Below are 13,313 nucleotides of genomic sequence, written 5' to 3'. Positions count from 1 at the left end.
AAAAAATGAAAAACAAACACAAAATATCGAAAAGCGAAAGAAAAACACAAATGAGCAAATAAAAAAAATTGCAGACAATACGTTGAAAAGATACACAGCTCTAAGAAACGTGGAATCAACAATGGCAAGAATGTGAGATTCACACTAGCAAAAAACATCAGAAGCAGAAGCATTGCTCATGCTAGCGAAAGGTGAAGAGAGTGAGATAGTGTGTGTTGGTGTATGGGAGAGAAATATCGGCACGAGTTGGGTACCCTATATAAAGCAAATTGAAACAATAGAAATTAAATTAAATAGCATAAATTGGAATAATATAAAATTCACATGAGAGGTGGAGAATTTCTAAACCAAAAATGTACTTTTTTATCATTGAAAATGTAACATACACAGGGTGGTTGATATCTAATGCAACAAAGGAAAGCGCCATATTTTTCTATTTTTATACCCACACTGTGGAACAGGGTGTTATAACTTAGTACATGTGTTTGCAACACCCAGAAGGAGACGAGATAGACACATGGTGTCTTTGGAAAAAATGCTTAGGGTGTGTCCCTGAGTCGATCTAGCCATGTCCGTCTGTCTATGAACACATTTTTGTGATCAAAGTCTAGGTCGCAGTTTTAGTCCAATCGACTTCAAATTTGGCACAAGTTTCTGTTTTGGATCAGAATAGAACCGTATTGATTTTGGAAGAAATCGGTTCAGATTTAGATATAGCTCCCATATATATCTTTCGCCCTTATATGCCCCCAGAAGCCAGGGTTTAGCCCAATTTGGTTAAAATTTTGCACAAGGAGAACAATTAGTACTATAGTCAAGTATGGCAAATTTTATTGAAATCGGTTCAGATTTAGATATAGCTCCCATATATATATGTGTATCTTTTCCGTAATATAACTACAGAGGTCAAAGTTGTAATCCGATTTAGGTGAAATTGCACAGGGAGTATAATTAACATTGTAGCTATGCATGTCAAATTTGGTTGAAATCCGTTCAGATTTAGATATAGCTTCCATATATATGTTTCTCCGATTTGGACAAAAATGGCCAAAATATTTTCCTTATAAAATTGCGCAGCTATCGACCGATAAATCATAAATACACTTTTGCGAAGTTGCCTTAAAACTGATTTAAATGGTTCCCATATTTTTATACCAAAGTTGTAATCCGATTTAGGTGAAATTGCACAGGGAGTATAATTAACATTGTAGCTATGCATGTCAAATTTGGTTGAAATCCGTTCAGATTTAGATATAGCTTCCATATATATGTTTCTCCGATTTGGACAAAAATGGCCAAAATATTTTCCTTATAAAATTGCGCAGCTATCGACCGATAAATCATAAATACACTTTTGCGAAGTTGCCTTAAAACTGATTTAAATGGTTCCCATATTTTTATACCCTCCACCATTGTAACACATCGAAATATTGCTCTAAGACCCCATAAAGTATATATATTCTGGGTCGTGGTGAAATTCTGAGTTGATCTGAGCATGTCCGTGCGTCCGTCCGTCCGTCTGTTGAAATCACGCTAACTTCCGAACGAAACAAGCTATCGACTTGAAACTTGGCACAAGTAGTTGTTATTGATGTAGGTCGGATGGTATTGCAAATGGGCCATATCGGTCCACTTTTACGTATAGCCCCCATATAAACGGACCCCCAAATTTGGTTTGCGAGGCCTCTAAGAGAAGCAAATTTCATCCGATCCGGCTGAAAATTGGTACATGGTGTTAGTATATGGTCTCTAACAACCATGCAAAAATTGGTTCAAATCGGTCCATAATTATATATAACCGATATAAACCGATCCCCCGATTAAGCTTGCGGAGCCTCTAAGAAAAGCAATTTTCTTCCGATCCGGCTGAAATTTGGTACATGGTGTTAGTATATGGTCTCTAACAACCATGCAAAAATTGGTTCAAATCGGTCCAGAATTATATATAGCTCCCATATAAACAGATCCCCCGATTTGGCTTGCAGAGCCTCTAAGAGAAGCAAATTTCATCCGATCCGGCTGAAATTTGGTACATGGTGTTAGTATATGGTCTCTAACAACCATGCAAAAATTGGTTCAAATCGGTCCATAATTATATATAGCTCCCATATAAACCGATCCCCCGATTTGGCTTGCAGAGCCTCTAAGAGAAGCAAATTTCATCCGATCCGGCTGAAATTTGGTACATGGTGTTAGTATATGGTCTCTAACAACCATGCAAAAATTGGTCCATATCGGTCCATAATTATATATAGCTCCCATATAAACCGATACCCCGATTTGGCTTGCAGAGCCTCTAACAGAAGCAAATTTCATCCGATCCGGCTGAAATTTGGTACATGGTGTTAGTATATGGTCTCTAACAACCATGGAAAAATTGGTCCATATCGGTCCGTAATTATATATAGCCCCCATATAAACCGATCCCCCGATTTGGTTTGCAGAGCCTCTAAGAGAAACAATTTTCATCCGATCCGGCTGAAATTAGGTGTTAGTATATGGTCTCTAACAACCATGCAAAAATTGGTCCATATCGGTCCATAATTATATACAGTCCCCATATAAACCGACCACCAGATTTGACCTCCGGAGCCTCTGATTCAGTTGAAATTTGGTACGTGATGTTAATATATGGCCTCAAACACCCATGCAAAAATTTGTCGATATCGGTCCATAATTATATATTGGCCCCATATAAACCAATCCAGAACCCAGATTTGACCTCCGGAGCACCTTGGAAAAGCAAAATTCTTCCCATTCGGTTTAAATTTGGTACGTGATGTTAGTATAGGGTATCAAACAACCATGCAGGAATTGGTTCCTATCAGTCCATAATAATATAGATCCCATATAAACCGATCCCCAGATTTGACCTCCGGTGCCTTTTGGAGAAGCAAAATTCATCCGATCTGGTTGAAATATGGTACGTGGTGGTAGTATATGATATTAACAACCATGTGAGTTGAAATTTGTGGATGACAGTCTTTCGTAGAAGTTTCTACGCAATCCATGGTGGAGGGTACATAAGATTCGGCCTGTCCGAACTTACGGCGGTATATACTTGTTTTTTACTAACATTGTGTTCAACCCCTGGGCATTAGCCGACTAAAATTTTAGGTCTATATGTTAGATTTTTTAGAAGTCTGACAAATGTTTGTCCAGATCGGGGCAGATTTAAATATATGTATATAGGGACGTACACACTTATATATAACACATAACACATTTGACGGATTTGATACACTATCGAAAATGTGGATATACAAAGTGGAGCAGGGTAGTCGGCTCCGCCCGAAAGTTAATTTCAAAGTTAATTTTCAAAAGTATCAAATGTCGGAAATAACATTAAATTTTGGAATGAGTTTATATTTGGCATTAATGACGGACATCAAACGGCCGACGAAGCCACCACACGCTGCACGAAAGTTGCCTCCTGTATTTTTGGCCCATTTTCAGCGATGCGCCAAACTAAGGTTAGGTATAGTGGGAGCCAATAATTAGACTATTTAGTCCATTTTGATGTCCACTGTGATGAATTTCTCTCTTGTCACTGAGTGCTGCGCCCGATTCCATGTTTAGCTCAATGAGAAGGAACAAACTTAAACATAAACATTTTTGCGGCAAACATAAGCAGACATAAATGTCTCGCTAAACATAAAATGGTTATCGAAATCAGATACATAATATTCGAGAAAACAACATGGTTGCATCAAACATGTTACATGTTTCCTATTAAAAAATAACTCTTTCTACACACAAAAAAAATTTTTTCTGATTCAATCACGAAATTAATTGATCCTATTAATTTTTAATTGAAATGTCTTCAATCACAGAAATGATAGTATCAATTAAAAAGTTAATTGAAGGTCAATTAAAAAGTTAATTGATCCAATTAAAAAATTAATTGATACTATTATTTTTGTGGATGATTTTTGTTTCAATTAAAAAATTTGTTGAATCAATTAAATTTTTAATTGAATATTTTTTAAAACCCAATTAAAATTTTAATTGGAATAATTTTCGTGAAATTTTGTTGTGTGTAGGACGTGCACACAAAAAAATATTTGTTGTCTTCAATCACGAAATTAATTGATACAATTAAGTTTTAATTTAATTGTCTTCAATCACAGAAATGATAGTATCAATTAAAAAATTAATTGAAACTATTAACTTTTGTGGTTGATTTTGATTGCAATTAAAAAAATAGTTGAACCAATTAAATTTTTAATTGAATATTTTTTAAAACTCAATTAAAACTTTAATTGGAAAAATTTTCGTGATTTATTTTTTGGTGTGATCATATTCTTGAATGTGCGAAGTGTTACCAGAATTACAGAATGTAATACAATGAAAAATTTTTGTTGTCAAAAGCAAAAGTCAAACGATTTGAGATCCGGAGATTTTGGTGGCCTTTGTGCGGTAGGAGTGAAGCGAGGAATCTCCTGTTTAAGGCATTCTTGGTTGATGCGTACTTAGTCCTATTGGAATGTTCATAGTCTGCGGCCGAATTGTTTTTATTACCAGGGCTTCAATATTAACCTTAATTTGTCTTTACTTTCCCGGCATTTATTTTGACCCCACGGTCGAAAAATAATATAGTTACGTCTTTAGATAAAACATTAATTTATACAATCACTCTTTTAATGAAACTATGAACACAAATTTAGTTAAGAAAATGAGTTAAAATTTTCGCGTTATTTATTAAATAATTAATTGTTCCCATTAACAATTAAATCGATGTCGATTGCAAAACTCAATTATTTGTTTAACTGATTAATTGAAAATTGGATTGAAGTTAAACTAATTAATAATTAAAACACAAATTAATTTTTACAATCAAAATTAATTAATTTTTTAATTGAATCAATTAAAAAATTAATTGAAATTCTTCAAATATTTTTTATACTCAATTAAAACTGTGATTGATACAAACATTTTCGTGATTGAAGACATTTCAATTAAAAAATTAATTGGATCAATTAAATTCGTGATTGAATTAGATCGTTTTGTGTGTAAGCAAAAATTTATGTCCACAATTTTTGTCACCTCTATCTTTTTTCGCTATAAATTGGTAGCACAACGAATCACCTGAAGGGTAATAAATAGTCGTTTCCACCCTACATTAGTTTTCTTCTATGAGTTATAAAACCAACAAAATCAAAAAAAAAAAAACGTCTCTTCATACAACTCTCACATGCTCACTCATCTCAACAAATATGAAAAATAGATTTCACTAAGAGCAAATATAATAAAAATAAATAAATGAAAACAAAATTTTATTAGTTAAATGAAAATTCTTGGAATTCTCCTTCACTCAGTTGGCTTTTCATGTAAAACAAAAAAACGAAGAAGGAACACTGTGAATGGGACAAAAGGGGAAAAAGCATGAATTGTGTGCCATTCATGGTATTCAATTGAAAAAAAATCATATAATAATTTACATAAAAATATGTTAAATAAATTTTTTATTTAGTTTATTTAACCTTTTGTCTGAGCTTTTTAACGGTGTGTAAGGTACACACACACATGAAGAGAAGTAGGCGTAACAATAGAGGTGGTATTGTTAATGGTGTCACATGTTTGTGTGAATTTCTAGCGAAGCTATGAAAATTCTTACGAGTATCTAACATCAATATTTAGTTTAGCAGATTTTTACGACACATTAAAGGTGTGCCTATGACACACAGTTATCTGGAGAAGGGGTCATACGTAAACTTTTTGCTTTTCTACCAAAAAGTAATTAAATTCAATTCAATTCAATTAAATGAAATAAAATAAAAAAATATAAAGTAAAATAATATAATATAAAATAATATAATATAAAATAATATAAAATAAAGTAGAATAAAATAAAATAAAATAAAATAAAATAGAATAAAATAAAATAAAATAAAATAAAATAAAATAGAATAAAATAAAATAAAATAGAATAAAATAAAATTAAATGGAATAAAATAAAATAAAATAGAATAGAAAAATAAAATAAAATAAAATGAAATAAAAAAAATAATATAAAATAAAATAAAATAATATAAAAAAATAAAATAAAATAATATAAAATAATATTAAATAAAATAAAATAAAATAAAATAAAATAAAATAATATAAAATAGAATAAAGTTAAATGAAATAAAATAAACTAGAATAGAATAGAATAGAAAAATAAAATAAAATGAAATAAAAAAATAATATAAAATAAAATAATATAATAAATAATATAATAAATAAAATAAAAAAAAAAAAAACAAAATAATATAAAATAAAATAATATAAAATAATATAATATAAAATAAAATAATATAAAATAAAATGAAATAAAATTATATTAACAGATTTTCGTCATATCTGTTTTTGCGAAAATCATTCAACCTAACGAACCCAGATGACACGTTCATTTCATTCAAAATACAATGACCATTTCTAATAATTCCATGGAAAATCAAATGAAAGCTCTTCGACTCATTGATCCTACAAACGTAAATGGGAATGTATAAATTGTTATTATTTCATAAGAAAAATAAATGAAATCAAATCTCATTACGTTATAAGGAAATTCAAAATTCAAGTGTGACATGCACTTTGTATAGCTGTCAAATCATCGCAAAAACCTTAACAAATTAGATTCCAAAACATGTCCATAAACAAATTAGAAACAATAACAAATATACAAATAAAGAGTGTCTTAAGTGCCCACGCGAGTTTGTATTATTGTTGTTTTTTTTTTTTTTTTTCTTAATTTAAATAAGAAATCTCCAAAAAGCAAAGCCTCCCTCGATTGTTTCATGTTGAAAAAAAAACTAACATAAAAACTGAGAAGATTATTGTGATTTGTTTTGCAATTTGTTTCGTTTTGCAAAAGATGAGTCACTCAATTTAGTTTTAGCAAATGTATGCGGCATTCTAGCGGATTTATTTATTTTTGAAAAAGTCGTGATCTCTGTCGCCGGTTGTTTTTGTTTTTTTTTTTTGTCGTTGATCATTTTCCTAAAGATGATGATTATGATGATCATCATCATTATTTTAAATATGGTAATAATTATGTTTTTTTCTGGTATAGAGAAATAGCTTATTAGCACTTTAAACTAACATATTGGATAATATAAATACACGCAGAGAAATAATTTTGAATATAGTCTTGGTCAGCATTTAATACTTAGTAAAATAATTGAATATTATGAGGAGCTGTCCAAAAATATATATTTTAATGCCATAGCGAACTAAATTTTACATTGAAATAAAAAGTTTGCGGATTTAACTGGGTAATCGGTTATTCGAGCATAAGGTGTATGTCTTCGCTTAGAAAACTGTTTACATTGAACCGATTAGCCGAGCTTACTCGCTTAGATTTTAGATAGAAAAAGAAGTCAAATCAGGAGATCTGCATATATAGGGTTTTTTGAAAATATGGACCGATACGCACCATATTCGGCGTACTTATGTATGGACCCGAATTTTGAATTTTAGGCAAATCGGATAATAAATCGGATGTCTGGACGCTGAAGAAGTCATCTCTCGATTTGAGGGGTTAAGGGGCTATATACCAAAACGTGGACCGAATCACACCATATTCGGCGTACTAATGTATGGACCCAAGATACCTCTAGATTGTGAATTTCAGGCAAATCGAACCAAAAAAAAAAAAATCGATGTTCAAGAAATCAAATTGGGAGATCGGGGTATATGGGGGCTACATCAAAACGTGAAACATATTCACCACACCTAAAATACCTCTAAATTTTTAATTTCAGGTAAATCGGATAAAAACTGTGTCTAGTAGCCAAATAAGTCAAATCATGAGATCGGTCTATATGAGGGATATATCAAAACGTGCACCGAATCACACCATATTCGGTGTACTTATGTATGGACCCAAAATATATCTATGTTGTGAAAATATCTCTATATATCCAAGTATCCTATCCAAAATATCTCTATATTCAGGAAAATAGCATAAAAGCTCATGCGGTGCACACTTATTTATGCACCCAAAATATCTGCAGATTTTGAAACTCAGGTAAATCGGATAAACATTGGGATGTCTAGTCGCCCCCGCCCCCAAATCGGGGGGGGGGTTTGTATGGGGGCTATATGATGCACAATATCAACACGATAACTTTATTATCGAAGACTGTGGCATTAGTTACAAAAGAAACACATACTGACAGACAGACGGACATCGTTATATCGTCTTAGAATTTCTCCCTGATCAAGCATATATGTGTTACAAACGGTATGACAAACTTATTATACCCTCATCACCAATCTATGGTGACGAGGTATAATTTCAAAACAAGATTTCAAAATTTCAAAAAAAAAAATGTCACAAGGTATTCGCGTATGAATTTAATTGTACCCATGGATAGTAAATTATTACAGTGAAACCTCTCAAAAGTGGACATCCGCGGTGGCCTAAATTTTGTCCAAATTTGGAAGGTGTAAAAGCACCAGGTTATGTAATCCTGGTTTCAGTGAACCAAACCCAGTTTTGCCTATAGCCAATGAACCTAGACGATAGGCAAAACTGGGGAAGTACATGAAGATGTACTGTAGCTGTAATATCCCTTGCCCCCCTGTGGCGAAATTTCTGTCCCGTGAAATTTTACTGGAAAACTATCTCAAACTAAAATATTGTAATTCTCGTTGTACTTCGTCGACTTCGTAGCACGGTTGCCACGCGAGCTAAAAATAATCTACCAAAATTTGGTGCAAATTTGACCACAAAACTACCAAACAAAAAAAATCTTATTTTGCAATATATCTTAAGAAAATTTTGCACAAAGTTTATTTCTATAAAACATTTTTTTCAAAATTTTATTTTTATCAAAAATTTTTTTCAAAATTTTATTTATAAAGAAAATTTTGTCTATAGAAAATTTTTGGCAAAATTTTACTTCTATAGAAAATTTTTGCAAAATTTTATTTCTATAGAAAATGTTTGCAAAATTTTATTTCTATAGAAATTTTTTGCAAAATTTTGTTTCTATAGAAAATGTTTGAAAAATTTTATTTCTATAAAATTTTTGCAAAATTTTATTTCTATAGAACATTTTTGCAAAATTTTATTTCTATAGAAAATTTTTGCAAAATTGTATTTCTGTAGAAATTTTTTGCAAAATTTTTTTTCTACAGAAAATTTTTGCAAAATTTTATTTCTACAGAAAATTTTTGCAAAATTTTATTCCCATAGAAAATTTTTGCAAAATTTTATTTCTATAGAAAATGTTTGCAATATTTTTTTTTCTATAGAAATGTTTGTCAACATTTTTTTTCTATAGAAAAGTTTATCAACATTATATTTATTCCTATAAAAAAGTTTGTCAAAATGTTATTTCTATAGAAAAAATTTTTCCAAATTTTATTCCTATAGAAAAGTTCGTAAAAACTTTAATTTTCCTACAGAAAATTTTGTCAACATTTATTTCTATAGAACATTTTTGCAAAATTTTATTTCTATAAAATCTTTTGCAAAATTTTATTTCTATAGAACATTTTTGCAAAATTTTTTAACAACAATGCTTAAAGAACAAAACCAACAATAACAAAACAAAACAAATGGAAAAGAAGAGGAGGCACGCTCAAAATAAACCCAGCCATGTGAATTCAAATCGATGATTTGACAGTGGCATAGGAAAAGAGATATGTTTGTTTCGAATTTATTTCGGCATAAGCCGGCTATCAATGTAAAACCTTTTTTCGGAGGGTTCAAGTGTGGTTTTTGTTGGGTTTAATAAACTGCCTGAATTTATTCTGATAATTGGTTGATAGTTTTGCTGCAAGTAGAGGATGCTGATGAGGAATGTGGTAATTCCGCAACGTGCGTCCATCCAACCATCTTGCAGTCTATAGGGCTTTGCCCAAATAAATTTGACAAACATTCTTTTCCTCTGTTGGTTAAGCTACTCTTGTAGTTTAGTCAATGTATGGTTTTAAGCTGAAATAAAAAACAACAACAAAATTTTATTTCTATAGAAAATTTTTGCAAAATTGTATTTCTATAGAAAATTTTTGCAAAATTTTTTTCTATAGAAAATTTTTGCAAAATTTTATTTCTATAGAATATTTTTACAAAATTTTATTTCTATAGAAAATTTTTGCAATAATTTATTGCTATAGAAATGTTTTTCAACATTTTATTTCTATAGAAAAGTTTGTCAACATTATATTTATTCCTATAGAATATTTTGTCAAAATGTTATTTCTTTGGAAAATTTTGTCAAAATGTTATTTCTATAGAAAATTTTGTCAAATTTTTGTTCTATAGAAAATTTTGTCAAAATTTTATTCCTATAGAAAATTTTGTCAAAATTTTATTCCTATAGAAAAATTTTGTCAAAATTTTATTCCTACAGAAAAATTTTGTCCAAATTTTATTCCTATAGAAAATTTTGTAAAAATTTTGTTAAAATTTTATTTTTTCAAAATTTTATTTCTATAGATTTTTTTTCAAAATTTTATTTCTACAGAAAATTTTGCCTATAAAAAATTTTGTCAAAATTTTATTTCTATTGAAATTTTGTCAAAATTTTATTTCTATTGAAATTTTGTCAAAATTTTATTTCTATAGAAAATTTTGTCAAAATTTTATTTCTATAGAAAATTTTGTCAAAATTTTATTTCTATTAAATTTTTGCAAAATTTTATTTCTATAAAATTTTTGCAAAATATTATTTCTATAGAAAAATTTTGGAAAAATTTATTTCTACAGAAAATTTTTGGAAAATGTTATTTCTATAGAAATTTTTTGCAAAATTCTATTTCTATAGAAACTTTTTGCAGAATTTTATTTCTACAAAATTTTTGCAAAATTTTATTTCTATAAAAAAATTTTTGCAAAATTTTATTTCTATAGAAATTTTTTGCAAAATTTTATTTCTATAAAAAAATTTTTGCAATATTTTATTTCTATAAAAATGTTTGTCAACATTTTATTTTATTGCTGTAAAAAAGTTTGTCAACATTATATTTATTCCTATAGAAAATTTTGTCAAAATGTTATTTTTTTGGAAAATTTTGTGAAAATGTTTATTCCTATAGAAAATTTTGTCGAAACGTAATTTTTTTGGAAAATTTTGTGAAAATGTTATTTCTATAGAAAATGTTGTCAAAATTTTTTTTCTATAGAAAATTTTATTTACAAAATTTTATTTCTATAGAAAATTTTTGCAATAATTTATTGCTATAGAAATGTTTTTCAACATTTTATTTCTATAGAAAAGTTTGTCAACATTATATTTATTCCTATAGAATATTTTGTCAAAATGTTATTTCTTTGGAAAATTTTGTCAAAATGTTATTTCTATAGAAAATTTTGTCAAATTTTTGTTCTATAGAAAATTTTGTCAAAATTTTATTCCTATAGAAAATTTTGTCAAAATTTTATTCCTATAGAAAAATTTTGTCAAAATTTTATTCCTACAGAAAAATTTTGTCCAAATTTTATTCCTATAGAAAATTTTGTAAAAATTTTGTTAAAATTTTATTTTTTCAAAATTTTATTTCTATAGATTTTTTTTCAAAATTTTATTTCTACAGAAAATTTTGTCAAAATTTTATTTCTATTGAAATTTTGTCAAAATTTTATTTCTATTGAAATTTTGTCAAAATTTTATTTCTATAGAAAATTTTGTCAAAATTTTATTTCTATAGAAAATTTTGTCAAAATTTTATTTCTATTAAATTTTTGCAAAATTTTATTTCTATAAAATTTTTGCAAAATATTATTTCTATAGAAAATTTTTGGAAAAATTTATTTCTACAGAAAATTTTTGGAAAATGTTATTTCTATAGAAATTTTTTGCAAAATTCTATTTCTATAGAAACTTTTTGCAGAATTTTATTTCTACAAAATTTTTGCAAAATTTTATTTCTATAAATAAATTTTTGCAAAATTTTATTTCTATAGAAATTTTTTGCAAAATTTTATTTCTATAAAAAAATTTTTGCAATATTTTATTTCTATAAAAATGTTTGTCAACATTTTATTTTATTGCTGTAAAAAAGTTTGTTTTTTTTTCTGATAATTGGTTGATAGTTTTGCTGCAAGTAGAGGATGCTGATGAGGAATGTGGTAATTCCGCAACGTGCGTCCATCCAACCATCTTGCAGTCTATAGGGCTTTGCCCAAATAAATTTGACAAACATTCTTTTCCTCTGTTGGTTAAGCTACTCTTGTAGTTTAGTCAATGTATGGTTTTAAGCTGAAATAAAAAACAACAACAAAATTTTATTTCTATAGAAAATTTTTGCAAAATTGTATTTCTATAGAAAATTTTTGCAAAATTTTTTTCTATAGAAAATTTTTGCAAAATTTTATTTCTATAGAATATTTTTACAAAATTTTATTTCTATAGAAAATTTTTGCAATAATTTATTGCTATAGAAATGTTTTTCAACATTTTATTTCTATAGAAAAGTTTGTCAACATTATATTTATTCCTATAGAATATTTTGTCAAAATGTTATTTCTTTGGAAAATTTTGTCAAAATGTTATTTCTATAGAAAATTTTGTCAAATTTTTGTTCTATAGAAAATTTTGTCAAAATTTTATTCCTATAGAAAATTTTGTCAAAATTTTATTCCTATAGAAAAATTTTGTCAAAATTTTATTCCTACAGAAAAATTTTGTCCAAATTTTATTCCTATAGAAAATTTTGTAAAAATTTTGTTAAAATTTTATTTTTTCAAAATTTTATTTCTATAGATTTTTTTTCAAAATTTTATTTCTACAGAAAATTTTGCCTATAAAAAATTTTGTCAAAATTTTATTTCTATTGAAATTTTGTCAAAATTTTATTTCTATTGAAATTTTGTCAAAATTTTATTTCTATAGAAAATTTTGTCAAAATTTTATTTCTATAGAAAATTTTGTCAAAATTTTATTTCTATTAAATTTTTGCAAAATTTTATTTCTATAAAATTTTTGCAAAATATTATTTCTATAGAAAATTTTTGGAAAAATTTATTTCTACAGAAAATTTTTGGAAAATGTTATTTCTATAGAAATTTTTTGCAAAATTCTATTTCTATAGAAACTTTTTGCAGAATTTTATTTCTACAAAATTTTTGCAAAATTTTATTTCTATAAAAAAATTTTTGCAAAATTTTATTTCTATAGAAATTTTTTGCAAAATTTTATTTCTATAAAAAAATTTTTGCAATATTTTATTTCTATAAAAATGTTTGTCAACATTTTATTTTATTGCTGTAAAAAAGTTTGTCAACATTATATTTATTCCTATAGAAAATTTTGTCAAAATGTTATTTTTTTGGAAAATTTTGTGAAAATGTTTATTCCTATAGAAAATTTTGTCGA

At 27.5% G+C, this 13,313-nt stretch overlaps 1 protein-coding gene across 9 annotated transcripts in view; it reads right to left on the bottom strand.

The window, feature by feature from the left end:
- Sarm (sterile alpha and armadillo motif) overlaps positions 1–13,313 on the bottom strand; it is a 309,482-nt gene that overhangs the window by 101,157 nt on the left and 195,012 nt on the right. The window lies entirely within an intron of this gene.

The sequence above is a fragment of the Haematobia irritans genome, chromosome 4 (genome assembly GCF_050003625.1).
Source record: "Haematobia irritans isolate KBUSLIRL chromosome 4, ASM5000362v1, whole genome shotgun sequence".
Classification (NCBI taxonomy): Eukaryota; Metazoa; Arthropoda; class Insecta; order Diptera; family Muscidae; genus Haematobia; species Haematobia irritans.
The sequence above is the reverse complement of the archived record's forward strand: the minus strand, read 5'-3'. Positions and strand labels throughout refer to the sequence as shown.